Source organism: Podarcis muralis, chromosome 4 (genome assembly GCF_964188315.1).
Source record: "Podarcis muralis chromosome 4, rPodMur119.hap1.1, whole genome shotgun sequence".
NCBI lineage: Eukaryota > Metazoa > Chordata > Lepidosauria > Squamata > Lacertidae > Podarcis > Podarcis muralis.
In genome coordinates this window covers 63,927,881-63,942,564 of record NC_135658.1, presented here as the reverse complement: position 1 = coordinate 63,942,564, position 14,684 = coordinate 63,927,881, and the positions used below count along the sequence as shown (strand labels likewise).

The following is a 14,684-nucleotide window of genomic DNA, read 5'->3' as shown; positions in this document are numbered from 1 at the left end:
CGGCATTGAAAGAGGCAGCTGCATTTAAGCTGGAGAGATGGTGCTTTTTCAAGAGTTTAGTGCATGGAAAGTTCTCAGCAGTATCTGCAGTTTACTATTAGTCTGTGGTCTATTAAAACTGATGTGCTGCATTTGAGCCCATTGCTCTCAGTGCTTGTGAAACCCTTTGACTGATGATCTAATAAAGTGCTCTTACTGGACAATCTCTGATCAGATACTTGAAAAAAAAAATCACAAGTTTTTGGAGTGGATGGGGGTGGGTGAAAGAGGTTATAGTGAACATTTGTCCTTGTAAACCATATGAGGACAATATATTTCCCATTTAAAAAGCAATGAACACTTTCTGAGGTTATATTTCTTGTAATTTTGTAAAAATAAAATAAAAATGTTTTACATTCTCTTCCCGTCCGAACTCTGCATTTTTAGCAAAGCATAATAATGTTAAAGAGCAAGGGGAATATTGCTAGTCACCTGGAAGGTAATGGCTGGAACTTGGGAGAGGCTGTGTGAGAGCGGAATGAGAGCAAAATAACCCTTAGCAAGTTTGTGGGTTTACATTCTGCATCACCTAGCAACCCCTTGGCTCAGTCAGCTCACTTGTCTACCCTCAGTCTTGTTTACAGACTGTTCAAACTGTCCTCCGAAACCATGAAAGATATTCAGTTTCATTAGTACCATTCTCAAAGAGAAAATAATTAAACTTAAATGAACAAACAGTGCTTGGTAATGCTTTAAAAAAAAACTGGTTTTGAGGTGCCCACTGCGGAGACCTTTCTTTCAATGCCACCAGAAGGTCTTTCTCATTTTACGAGAACAACAGACTTGTGTAATGTCTTTAACTTTTAAACTTTTATTTATTTTTTAATGTTCAGCAAAGTGTTCTATAAGCAACATATGAAATGTGACGTTAATATTGCTTTGGTACATGATGCCTTTCTCTTTTCTTTTCCTTTTGGAGCAACCATTAAAGTTATTTTTGGAATTCAGTAGCCACACATGAAACATGGTTTATGAAATTCCTTTAGCAAACGTGGAACTGCACCTGCCATGAAATTTTGATTTCTCTCCCCGCACCCCGCCTTTGTATTTTGTTAGATTCTCTTACATGTACAATACATAACTGGACTGTATGAGTTCTTTGTGTTTTGTTGACAGCTGACAGACAAAGCAAAATTATTCTTGAAGGAAGGTACTGTACTTAGTTGTGACCTATTATAGCCTGAGAATGCTGCTTTGAGTAGGATGAATAGAAGGGTATTTTGCAGAATAGACTTGAATATACTTCCAGAGATTTTATCTGTCCATACAGAAATACATATACATTCTCCATTGAGCTTTTTTTCAAATATAATTTTCGATATATAGTCATTTTAAGTATATTTTCCCCAGTTGCTTGCATGGAGCCAAATTTAACTGCATTGGTATTGTCCTACAGTGGTAAAGTAAAATTGCTGGTAATTGTTCGCTTTCTTTGTGCACAATGTGGCAGGCTATGAAGACTTGTATCCCATCCTTTTTAATGTACCTTAGATGCATCTTCTGGTGCTTAGACTCTGATTGCAAATTAAGGCAGCAAGACTGAGATATTGGCCTTGATGTGAAGCAGAGCAGAACACGCTTGTTAATTTATTGCATAACATGCAATTGCAAAGGTTGGAATGCAAACACTTGTAGTGCTATTACATCTGTTTAAATGAGGACCACTGTTTGCATCTAACCTATCATAAGTGTTTAGAGTGCTCTATTATCCTTTCACCAGACTGATGGCAGAACCCGGTCTTTGCACAAATGAGAAGATCAATAAGTTTCAAATAACTTGTATGAAATGACATGTGACTGTACATTTAAAGAGATGTTTTAAAAAAAATCAATTTTAATAACATTTAAAACTCATAGATTGACCTACAATATAGCTTGTGTTTCTGTCTTGCTCATAGCTTTGTTTAAAGTATTTGTACATTAACTCTCTTTTTCTTTTGCATTGTTCCTTTTAGTAGTTTTCTGAGGTTGCACGGTTGTAGAGATATAGCATATGTTGAACATAACATTTGAAAAACTACCAGGTGCAAGGTTGATAAAACTTTTTCTGATCCATATTGGGGCACACAACCTGTACATTTAATAATAGTTCTCTTTGGATAATATTTTCCCCTCACTTAGGCAGCCAAATTTCATTTTGCCCCCTGCTGATCTTTTCCCATGATCGTTGGTAACTTTCTTATATTCCAATTTTTTTCAGTTTGCTCAAACATTTCCTTGATGTTCAGTTGTGATTCTGTTCCTTCCATGTCTTTCAGCATGAACCGTACAACTACTTCTTGAGCCCCCTGTGGCTCACTTATTGCTTTATAGCAGAACAAAACTGAGAAATCTTAGATAAAAAAATATGAATATCACGTTTTTAAAAACCTGTTCATGCTAGATGATATCTATAGTGTTCCCATTGTGTTTAGGGATCTTCATAGAAAATAGGCAACATAAGTCTTTAAACATTTCACCATGTGGTACATCAACTGTCAAAAGTTTGTATTAAAAAAACCCCCAGCAACCAGGCATTGATATAATCTGGGGAGAAGCACAAGTCACTTAGACCTTAGTTTGTTCTTGACGGTCTTTGGTGTAGTACGCAGGCTCTAGTTAAGACAGAGATGGAGGACTCACTGCCCTCTGGATGTTCCTGAACTCCCATCAACACCAAGCAGCATGAACAATGCTCAGGGATGATGCGAGGTGGAGTTCAACAACATCTCAATGTCCACATGTTCCCCATATCTGCATTTGAATATTGAAAGTCCCAGCTTTTACCATATAAGTTGAGTGTTGCTTTAATTACTGCAGAGATAAGTTTGAACATGGGATACATAAATGTTGAAATGAAACAAAGGAAGTGCACAAGGAGCCCAAATGCAAGTTGATTTAATAGTAATGATTTCAAGGCAGTCTCCACTAATTCCATATTTGAAGTGGTAATTTGAGGGCTAATTTAAACATTACATCTCCCATGTAGAGGCTGCTGAACAGCACTTACCCACATCAGTGTGTTCCATGCAGTGGGCATAATTTATAATTCATAAAAACCTCTTACCCTTGCACCATCTACATTCCAGTACAGGCACCTCCAGGGTGTGACTACTCATTCACAAACACTGCATGTGCCAGTGCACAGGATAAGAGACTTTTAAAGGTTGTGCCTACTGTCTGGAGAATAGGCACTTACAGGCAGCTTCAACATGGAGAGCGTACCATTTTAAAATGACCCTTGGAATAAGAATATTTTAAGTAAGTTCAATATGTGTATCAATTATAGTTTGCAATATGCAAACTATAAATATGAACACAATAACTGAAAAACTCAAATATTCGTATTGTATTTCCAGTGCAGTTATCAGTGTCAACATACTATATAGTTCTAGTCAATTTAATATTGTGTACAGTGGTACCTCCGGTTACAGCCTCCGCTAACCTGGAAATAGTACCTCGGGTTAAGAACTTTGCTTCAGGATGAGAACATAAATCATGCGGCAGCGGGAGGCCCCATTAACTAAAGTGGTACCTCAGGTTAAGAACAGTTTCAGTTTAAAAAGGGACCTCCAGAACAAATTAAGTTATTAACCTGAGGTACCACTGTATATGATTTAAAAATGGTAAACATAATGGATTCACACAATGTATGGCAAACATTTGTACGGAGTGGATTTATGGGCATACTCTCCTGTCATTGCTTTCATTTTTGTTTAAGGAATGCATCATTGGCAATATTAGGGAACAGAGGGGGGGGGGGGAAACCTTGAGCAGTGTATAACTTAAATTTTTAGGATATTTGTGGAAAAGGGTCTCTCTTTTAATCTTCCCCAGAAGACTCATCCAAGTAAAGACATTCCTGAAAGATGACATATAAATACTTGCATTATTAGGAACCTAGTACACTAAGTATATTTATACGTAACAAGATAATGGTAGTCTTAAGTGTATTACTTGTGTGTTTCACTGCACATTCAAAACATATCCAGTCCCACAGTCCACACACATGGACACAAGTTTTAGCCCATGTTAGTCACCAGCAGCTTGCTTTTCTCTATGAATCAGAAATGACTTGTAAGAAAATGCATTTGCTTTTTCCAGGCATTTGTGTCTGAAAATCCAGCTACGAGCTATAGAACCAATTGAGAACCAAAGAGCTTTTTATGAGGAGGCTATACAGAAGCTCAGGCTAGATTCATTTTGGGGAATGATGACCAACTATGTTTGTGGGTTGACTGTTGGCCTCATGCTTCCTTGGTTCCTCATCTTTCAAACTGCACTCCAGTATTTTATGAGGTAAACCGTTTCTGTGGAAGTCAAGTATGTGTTGGACAAAATAGTGAACCAACTGTCAGTAACACTCTGTCACAAGAGACTAGGGCCCTGCAGGACCTGACATCCTTCCGCAGGGCCTGCAAGACAGAGGTGTTCCACCAGGCCTTTGGTCAGGGCGCAGCCTGACCCCCTCCTCTGGCAATCGGCATTCTGCACAGAATTTTGCTTGATGGTTGCCATTAATTTGATTTTAATTTGATTTAATTAATTTTATAATGAATGTATTTTGATTGTTGTTAGCCGCCCTGAGCCCAGCTTCGGCTGGGGAGGGCGGGATATAAATAAAATTTATTATTATTATTATTATTATTATTATTATTATTATTATTATTAATTATTATGCCAACTTAATAATACTAAAGATTATGTTAGTAAAGGTAAAGGGACCCCTGACCATTAGGTCCAGTCGTGGCCGACTCTGGGGTTGTGGCGCTCATCTCTCTTTATAGGCCAAGGGAGCCGGCGTACAGCTTCCGGGTCATGTGGCCAGCATGACTAAGCCGCTTCTGGCAAACCAGAGCAGTGCACGGAAACACCATTTACCTTCCTGCCGGAGCGGTACATATTTATCTACTTGCACTTTGACGTGCTTTCGAACTGCTAGGTTGGCAGGAGCAGGGACCGAGCAATGGGAGCTCATCCCGTCACGGGGATTTGAACCACCAACCTTCTGATCAGCAAGTCCTATGCTCTGTGGTTTAACTCACAGCGCCACCCGCGTCCCAAAAAGATTATGAAAAGATTATGTTAGTAAGCATTCATTAAGTGTCATGGGGTTTCAGTTTTCATGGTAGCCCTCCCACAACACAAAGTATGTTACTCCCCCCCCCCTCCACAAAAACCTCTTCAGTTGTTCATTGTTATATCTATCCTTTAAAACTACCACCTTAGTTCTTTTTCATTAGTAATATGAACCGGAATGTAGGACAAGCTGTGTGGAGATTTTAGAGCAACATGTACTAGCACTTCGCTCATTTTTGTTAAACCATAGTTAGACATTAACTATGATTTAATGCAGGGGCCAGCAAACTTTTTCAGCAGGGGGCCAGTCTGTCCCTCAGACCTTGTGGGGGGCCAGACTATATTTTTTGGGGGGGGATGAACGAATTCCTATGCCCCAGAAATAACCCAGAGATGCATTTTAAATAAATGGATGCATTCTACTCATGTAAAAACACACTGATTCCCAGACCGTCTGTGGGCCAGATTGAGAAGGTGATTGGGCCGAATCCGGCCCCTGGGCCTTAGTTTGCCTACCCATGGTTTAATGTGATGTGTAAACATAGCCACTGGCCACAGTAAAAAATTGAACATTTTAAAAACGTAAAACGTAAGACAACAAATAACATGTTTGCACAGCAGGTAAATGGTAAGCAGACAAATCACTTCAGGCAGTATGTTTTCAGCTTATTCATTATTGAGTGGGAGAAGTTAGGATCCAGAGGGAATAATCTGATTGGTGCTTATAATTTCCACTCTGCGCTCTAACAAAACTGTGCACACTTTTCAGGGTAACAGTATATATTTTTCTTCCTAAAGTATTATATAATTTAACGTGAATGTTTTTTTGAAATATTTCTTGTACTCTACTTTTTCTTGGAGATCATGTATGTATAGACCTTGCTGTCAGGACATACAGCTCGATTGCTACTTTTCTTAATTTCATCCTTTTACTTCCGTCCTTATTGGTTTTATGCCATCATATATATTAGTTTGTATAGTTCTCCATAACTTTCCAGGTTTTTAGCCTGTTAGTTTCCTAATTAGTCAAGTTGCATCTGTTTTTATCTACCTCCGAAACTAAAATGTTCAGTTCCTAAAGCAAGTAATATAGTACAAAATCTTTATCGTATCGATTTAGGAAAATGTGACTTTTCCATGTAAAAGTATGATTAAATAAATTGCTTGCTCTTGACTGCTGTCATTGAAAATGTGCACTCAGGGTCTTATAGGCTTCCCATAGGCATCCGATTGACCACTGTGAGAACAGGATGTTGGACTAAATGAGTCACAATACGTTTCAAGCTGTTTCATCTCTAGTATAGGCTAGTGCTAGTGTAAGGAAGTACTTAGGCAGTTCTTGAGGGGAGGGTGCAGATGATATCTGACTTTTGTCCTGTACCATAAAGAGTTACATAATTATTTTGCCTCAGGCATCACTAAGGACTGGGTTTTCTACCCTTCCAATGTGTAGGATACCCCTTGTAGCTGAAGCAGCACATTTGCCTACTCTATCTGCAATGACTTCAGAGGATGTTGCTTTACTCACTTTATAAAAATATTTATATACCACTTATAAAGATAGATCACAGCAGTTTAAAGCCAATGAGAATCAACAGGATCATACTCCCACTGGCGAAGCTGTAAAGCAAGTGTATTTAAGAATAGTTTTGCTACCGTCTCTTCCAGGTGGCTTGGGACCATTCAGACTCAGAAAGAGTCATTGATTATTTCCATGGCGCAACCAACCATCTTGTCTCTACTAGATTTTACCAGCCATAAAGGGCCAGGAACAGTGGTGACCTGCACCAGTTGAAGTACCTTGTCCACATCCTCAAGCTGTTAACATAAATTCCAAGGAGACATCATGGAGAGGATGATTGGAACAGGATGAGAGTTGGGAGAAGTTGTCAGGTGCTGACCCTGGGGAAGGACCCAGATAGGCTGCGTCCCAGCAGATGCAACTAACTTTATCTTCAAAATGCCTTGTAAACAAGTCGCATTGGGCCACCAAGGGTTTCATAGACTTCCTTGGGCATATGAAAGACAACAAATTATCTGGAATTGCTTTTTTTTTAATTGCTTTTTTTTAAAGAGAGGAAAGGCTCAGTTTTCACTTGCTCTTTTTTATGTTTATTCTACCAATGTTTCTGTAGAGCAGGTGTGATCTGGTAGGAGCTTGGGGGTGATGCCAACCAGTCAGAATTGAACAAGAAGCTAGAACATAGCTGTCAATTTTTCCCTTTTCTTGTGAGGAACCCTATTCGGAATAAGGGAATTTCCTTTTTTTAAAAAGGGGGAAAGTTGACAGCTATGAGCTAGAATCATAGAACTGTAGAGTTGGAAGGGACCCTGAGGGTCACCTAGTCTAAGCCCCTGCAATGCAGGAATCTAAGCTAAATCATACCTGACAGGTGACCATCCAAACTCTGCGTAAAAACCTCCAGTGAAGGTCCACCACCTTCTAAGGGAGTCTGTTCTACAGTCAAGCAGCTCTTGCCGTTAGAAAGTTCTTCATGATGTTTAGTCGGAAACTCCTTTCTCGTAACTTGAAGCCATTGGTTTTCATTCTACATTCCGGCATAGGAGAAAACAAGCTTTCTTCACGTGACAGCCCTTTAGATACTTGAAGATGGCTATCATATTTCCTCTGCACGCATTCCAGCTTATCAATATCCTTCTTAAATTGTGGTGGCCAGAATTGGACACAGTATTCCAGGTGCGGTCTGACCCAAGGCAGAATAGAGCGGGACTATTACTTCCCTTGATCTGGATACAATGGTTCTGTTGATCCACCTTAGAATAACATTAGCTCCCCCCCCCCCCACTGCATTAGACTGTTGACTCGTGTTAATCTCCCAGTTTGGTGTCATCTGCAAAATGAATGAGCATCCCCTCAATTCCTTCATCCATGTCATTTATAAAGAAATTGAGCAACAACAGGCCCAGGATAAAACCCTGTGGCACCCTACTTGTCACCTTTCTTCAAGGTTGGTGAGGAAACATTGGTGAGCACTCTTTGCCCAATAATGAGCAAATAATGCTGGAAGCTGCCCAGAGTGGCCAGGAAAACCCAGCCAGATGGGCGGGGTATAAATAATAAAATTATTACTATTATTTTGGGGGGTTGGTCAGTCAACAAGCTACAAATCCACCTAACGGTTACTTTGTCCAGCCCACATTTTACCAGTTTCTCCACAGGAATATCTTTGGGGACGTTGCCAAAAACCGTACTGAAATCAAGATGCATTATGTCCACAGCATTCCCCTAATCCACAAAGCTTGTAACTCTTATCCAGAAATGAAATGAGATTCGTCTGACTTGTTTTTGAGAAACCCATGTACATCTTATTATTCACAGGATCCTTTTCTAAGTGCTTATAGACCAAACATTTAATTATCTATGCCCTTTTTCTGGTATCGATGTCAAGCTGACCAGTCAGTAGTTACCTTTGTCTTCTCCCCCCGCCCTTTTGGAACATGGGGACATTCTCCCAGGAATATGCCGCATCCATTGTTGTCATTATGGTCTGTGTTCCATGGTTGAATATCTTGCATGTGGCAGTTTTCTGCTGCTGGGAATGGGGCAAGATCAGTGAGTTATGTCTCTAGGGTGTTTGGTCAAGGCCAGTGTTAGTTTGAAATGAAATACACGTTCTTTGTTATTCTTCCACCCACATGGCGCCTCCGTATATCTTCTCTGATCCTGTTGCTTGGGCTGGATCATGCTCAGTATAGTTCAGAATTGTTTAAGGACAATTTTATTTAAATGCTGATTTCAGGTAATGGGAACAAAATGGAATTCTGTTCAGTTCCCAATCTACACTTAATTTAGGCAACTGTGAATACAGTATACTGCAGTGATCTGTTCCAACACACACACTTATTGCAGTGTATATTTGTTATTTAGAACTTGAGTGGAAATTTTCATTAGTTTTAATACCACCATGCTTGTTTAAACCTTATTTTCATGTTCTGCGAAGCACATTCATTTCAAACTGAATTGCAAAGTTCTTTGGTTATGGTATAATCAAGGAAATAAATGATTGGCTTTGTGTGGTTTCCAAAGACAATGGATATTAATCAAACATGGGTTAAGAATAGTGCACTTCAGCACATTCATTTGAAACACACTGCATATGTTGAGTATGATAAAGTTTTATTTAAAGCAAATCAAGACCAGAAGCTTAATTATAAAATCAAAACAAGAAGCATAAAGATAGCACTGATCACACATTTATCTTCATGTTCAATTTCCATGCATAATACCACCAGTTATTGATATCATTATAGAAGAGATTAACTGATAGTAAGTACAAATAAGTGCAAATAAGTATTGAATGTGGAGGTGACAAAAAAGAAAAGACCACTTTAATGTTAATTATAATTGCTCGGAAGTCAGGACAAATTACATTATTTTCTACATGAATTGAAAGGATGCTTGATGTTGGTATCAAAGATATAGTTTGTTAACCTGCAGGTGACTTATGCCCTGTTTTAAAAAACTGCAGGAGTGTTGAAGTTATACCTTAAGTGCAAAACTAAGTTCCTTCAACATCCAACCATATCTATCAGAAGGAAGCTGACAATTTAATTTATATTATAATGTTCCTAAAGTGAAAGGCAGAAAGCAAGACGATCTGTTTTCTAACATCAAGAAGTATTATAGGACTTGCATGTGGGAGGCTAGCATTATTAAATATATGACACTTCAGTTATCATTTAACCAATCATGAACAAATGTTTTCTGCCTCATAGAATTATGTACGATTCTGTTTTTAGCTTTTGTTTTTTGTGTTTTGTTGGTTTGAAATTGTAGGTGAACAAAGATTAAAAAACAGTACTTCCTACCAGATCAGGTTTTTTCAAGGTGCAGGCCAGCTTCTACTGACCATATTTCTGCAGGTAGTGAAACACTGTGATGTACACCAGTTCATACAGCTTGCCTTTAAAAAAGCAGAGAACCCTAACACAGTATTTTTTTCAGCCCAGTTCTAAGCATGTCCACTTGGAAGTTAGAAGGGTACAGTTAGGAAAGCAGAATCGTTCTTGCAGTTTCTTTTCCTCGCCACATTCTTCTTCATCAAAAGATGTGATTAAAATAAAATTGAATTATTAGAGTTTGCATGGCACCCCCTCCTATTTCTAGCCCCCAAAGCTAAAGGATGCTCCCCAAAAGTGAGAACTTGCATAAATTACGCAAGAAGTCCAAAGCATATGAAATTGCTGGCTTAATGCTACGCAAATCCCAATTTTTCAAAAAGGCTTTGAGCTTCAGATCATTGTTCTTACCTCTAGTTATGTTGGTAGAGTCTATAGGTGGTTTATGAGATACGTAAATATGATACCTTAGTGTCGGCATGCATTCTTCTGCTCTGTCTCTGTCGTGGGAAAGGGTGCAACACTTTGGGTCATCCTAGAGCTCAACTGTAGTGATGCATTTAGCTGTAGCATGCATGTGGATGGAGGGGGGGAGGTGAATACCACTTCTTCCTGCTTGTTTTAGGTAACTTTCTCTGAAATGCTTATGGGGTCTGAACTGGCCAAGGATGAGACATTGTGCTTGTAGTGAGTAACTGAATGAAGATGTCAATGCAGTGTGCAGCAGCTGTGATAAAGGCCAATTCCATGCTATGGGTCATTAGGAAAAGAAAACTGTTCCACCACTAACTTCAGCAGTAGCCATTTCTTCATCTGTACATGCTCTGCTTCAGGCTTCATATTCCAAATCCTAGTGACAACCGCACCTTCCCGTATACATGTTCTACTCCCGTATTCAACACCCCCAAACCTGACCATAGCAACATGTTATCAGTTTTTCATGCTCCTTCTTTGCCTCAGCTGATTCTGGAAAGGGAGCAACACACCTTTTCACTTCCCAACTCGCCTGCTGTACCACTTTCAGAAGCGAGAGCACCTTTGCTTTCTTTGGATATGCAAATTGTGGCTATGATCTCAAAGGAATTGGGAGAAGGCCAATCTGTGGGTGTGTCAGTAAGAATGTGAATTTTTTTTTATTACAGTGGCTATTGGTCTTCAGTTGTGAATATGCCTATAGTAAAATAGAATAACTGACTTTCTTAAATGTTGGCCTCTTAGAAAGATGTGGATTCTTTGCTGTCACAGTAGCAGAACGTCAAGAATGTTATAAGAATGTATACATTCACCATGGGCTGTAGTAGAGTCATAGCTTAAGCTTATTACGTAAAAGAAAAAATTGCATTGATTGATTGAATTTATATACTGCCCTATACCTGGAGGTCTCAGGGCGGTTCACAGAATAATAAAATTCAAATAATACAGTGTGGTGCTCTAGACATTTATACATGGTGCAAATTCTGCCCTACAGCTGCAATCTGGCATTAAACAGTACTAGAGTTGATATAAACACACTTTTCAATAAACTTCACACTTGCTTGAATGCTGTCAGGTAGGTATGGGCTTATGTTGTTTTCTACCATTCAGATAAAGAAAGCAGTTATAACATCTCTTTAAGGACTTCATTGTTACTTATTTAATATATTCCCTAAGGTTTAATACAGCTTTTTAAAGTATGAAAGGTGCGTAGTTACTATGGTGATGCAATGCCATATGAAAATGAAGAGATATTGTTAGATCGTATTAGTGTTGGTTGTCGATCTGTCATCCTGAAGACAGTTGAAGAACTTTGTACATAAGCAATAATACTTATGCATTCCCTTTGATCCCATCTGTCTAGATCGAACAAAGTACTTGAAGTACCAAGTAGGAAATTACTCTTTAAATAGGATAAGAGTTTAAAAACAACTATGATAAACATAGGTTAAAAAAAACTTCAAGAAAAGGAATATGGCTGTTGAGGGTGGAAAATCCCCAGAAAAATCCAAGGTAGATATGTATTTTAATAGTGAGAATCTGAATAAGTTGTTGGAAATTAGTACATTAATTTATTGATATATTTTTCAAAAGTTTTTAATTCTACATCCACATAGTGATATTCAAGAACGCTAATGCTTGAATTGGCAATGTCTTATAATTTCAAGAATCAAGAATCAATTATACTGAACACAAATAATAGCATACACTGAATTGTTGCTTTCAACAAATGATGCTTACTTTGACAAAACTAGGGCTGCAACTTTTAATTGATTGATTGATTGGCTGGCTACATTAATTGATTAAAGAAATTTGTAAACAACTAAAAAGATACCCCCTAATTAATCAGTTGGCAGATGTAAAAAGAAAATGTTAATACAGGAGCTTATAAAACTACATATGCAAGGACTTTCTGGAGGTATGAAGAGGGAGTGCCTTTCCTAAAATGCCTACTGCAACTCGCTTGTGCCTCATCTACAAATGAAAAACTGTGCTGCTTGTTTAAAAACTTTTTTTTTACCCACATGCAAATTTAATTGATAGATTAATTGACCAGACTAATAACATTAATCAGGTAAAGATGTTTAATTGGGTAACAACTCTTAAGAAAAGCCCCAAACTACTATTACTATTACTATTACTAATGTGCTTTAATGAGTGACTAGTCCATGAATATTGACAGACATCAATATAAAACAAAAACAATTAGCTGCTTCTGCGATCTAGTCTATGAAGCAGTTTTACTTATATGTTTAAAACTTACACGGACAATATGACCAAGCAAGGGAACTATTGATTAAACCACTATTGGCAAATTGGCCGGGTCAATCTGAAGCCTACTATATCAAATATCTTCTAGACGACAGGTCCAGTGATATCACAGTGGCCATGGCAAAGTTTCTTTCAGTAGTCATACGACTCAAAGATCAACATACCCATGACTAAACAAATAACGCTTCAGTCTCCCTTCCCTGGGGGGTTGTCTATATGAGTCTGTATTTTATTCTGTATCTATGTTATGGGTTATTGGACCGCAATAAAGTTTATTATTACTTACCTGTATAGTTTCTAATAGCCCTAATCCTCATGGATTGGATGATGTGCTTCAAAGGGTGTAAGCCTGCTGAGATCTCAAGCCAGTAAGGTGGCTCAACAGACTCCCAGAGTTTCTTGTATAGCTTCAGTTTCTTGTATAGCTTAGCTTCTTCTTCCCACTCCTCCATGGTCAGAAAACCTGGTATTGTACCAAACAGCGTTCCTTATTTTAGAAGACACATTTGCAATGGATTAATTTATATTAATAATGGCTATTAACATAGTTTGATTAGAAGTTAGAAGAATAATATTCTTTTTAAAGCATGCATATGATCAGGATACCTCATCTGTTTTAAAGAAGAATTGGGAACAAGTATGAAAGGCATTATATAGTTTAAACTGGTCACTTATTAGTCAGACTTGGAAAAATATTCTCAGTCTACTCTGGATGGGTTTCTTTATTGCTGAAGTTCTAATCACCATGTTTGGGGCCAGAAATAAATAAATTGCACCCTACAAAGCCCTGAGTGAGGCCTGTTCAATGGCTTCAGGCAAACTCAAGATCAAGAATTATTGGATGGTGGATGTACTTGAATATCGCTACTGTATGTGAATAATTCTTTGATCAAGAATCAGTGAATAGATGTGCGTGTCTTCAGATGAGCTGAAAACATAAGTGAGCAACAGAGAGAATAATATGCCAGAGAGAGTTGGGGGCAAGAATACAGCCCTATTTCACACCACTCTTTATAGGGAATGCATTCAAGGATTAGCCATCATATTGGACAGTGCCATGCATGTTCTTGTGGAAGGACACGATCATCTTGTAGAGCTTAGGTGGATATCCTATCTTATTGAGCAGTATGAAGAATCCTTTTGGGCTGTTGATGTCAAAGGCCTTCATTGGGTCTAGGAAGGTGATGTACAAAATGCATCTCTACTCTTGGCATTTCTCCTGCAGCTGATGCAGTGAGAAAATCATGTTGACAGTTGACCTTTGAGATCTAAAGAAGCATTGTGACTCAGTATAGACCCTGTCAGTGAGTGACTGTAATCTGTTGAGAACTATACGGGCAAAAGCTTTCCCCACAGTACACAGCAGGAGTATTCCCTGATAGTTGTTACATTCATGGTGGTCACCTTTGTTCCCCTCTTGGCCTCACTGTTGTGGTCCAAAGGAAAGCAGATCAATATGTCTGTCACCGGCTTGGCTGCAGGAGTTCCTGGAAGGAGGTGTACAAGGTGCCATCCTTAGGGTCTCCACTCTGGATTTACTCCTTAGCCTTTTCTTCTCCCAAAGATATCCTGGAGGTTGGCAGAGGTTTAGGACCAGAGTTTTCCTTCTCCTACCTTCCCAGGTTGACAAGCCCCATCTGCACCTCCCTTCCTTCTATAGCACATACAGAAACTGCCTTCTTGACCATTGAGCCCACTATTGGTCTTGTCAGCTCAATTCTCTGGAGACTGTCTTCACATGCAGGGGAAAGTCCCTAACTCACGGAGGGTCTGAGACCCATCGGCTACCCTCACCTGGTTTAGCCAGCCAGTTGAAGCAGTTTTCCAGGGTGTGGCTGCTGTTGCATGCTGACAGCTTCTAGGAGCCACAGGTGAGAGCTGAGTGCAGGGCAGGGATCAAACGTGGCCAGAGAACTCCAGAAGAAGCACAACGTGCCCACCATTAGAAGTACTAGCCATTCCCTATCACCCCATCTGTAGGG

The 14,684-nt window shown here is 39.0% G+C and overlaps 1 protein-coding gene across 4 annotated transcripts in view; it reads left to right on the top strand.

Moving 5' to 3' along the window:
* The window catches only part of POLA1 (DNA polymerase alpha 1, catalytic subunit), a 178,593-nt gene that overhangs the window by 97,122 nt on the left and 66,787 nt on the right, over positions 1 to 14,684 (top strand). The window lies entirely within an intron of this gene.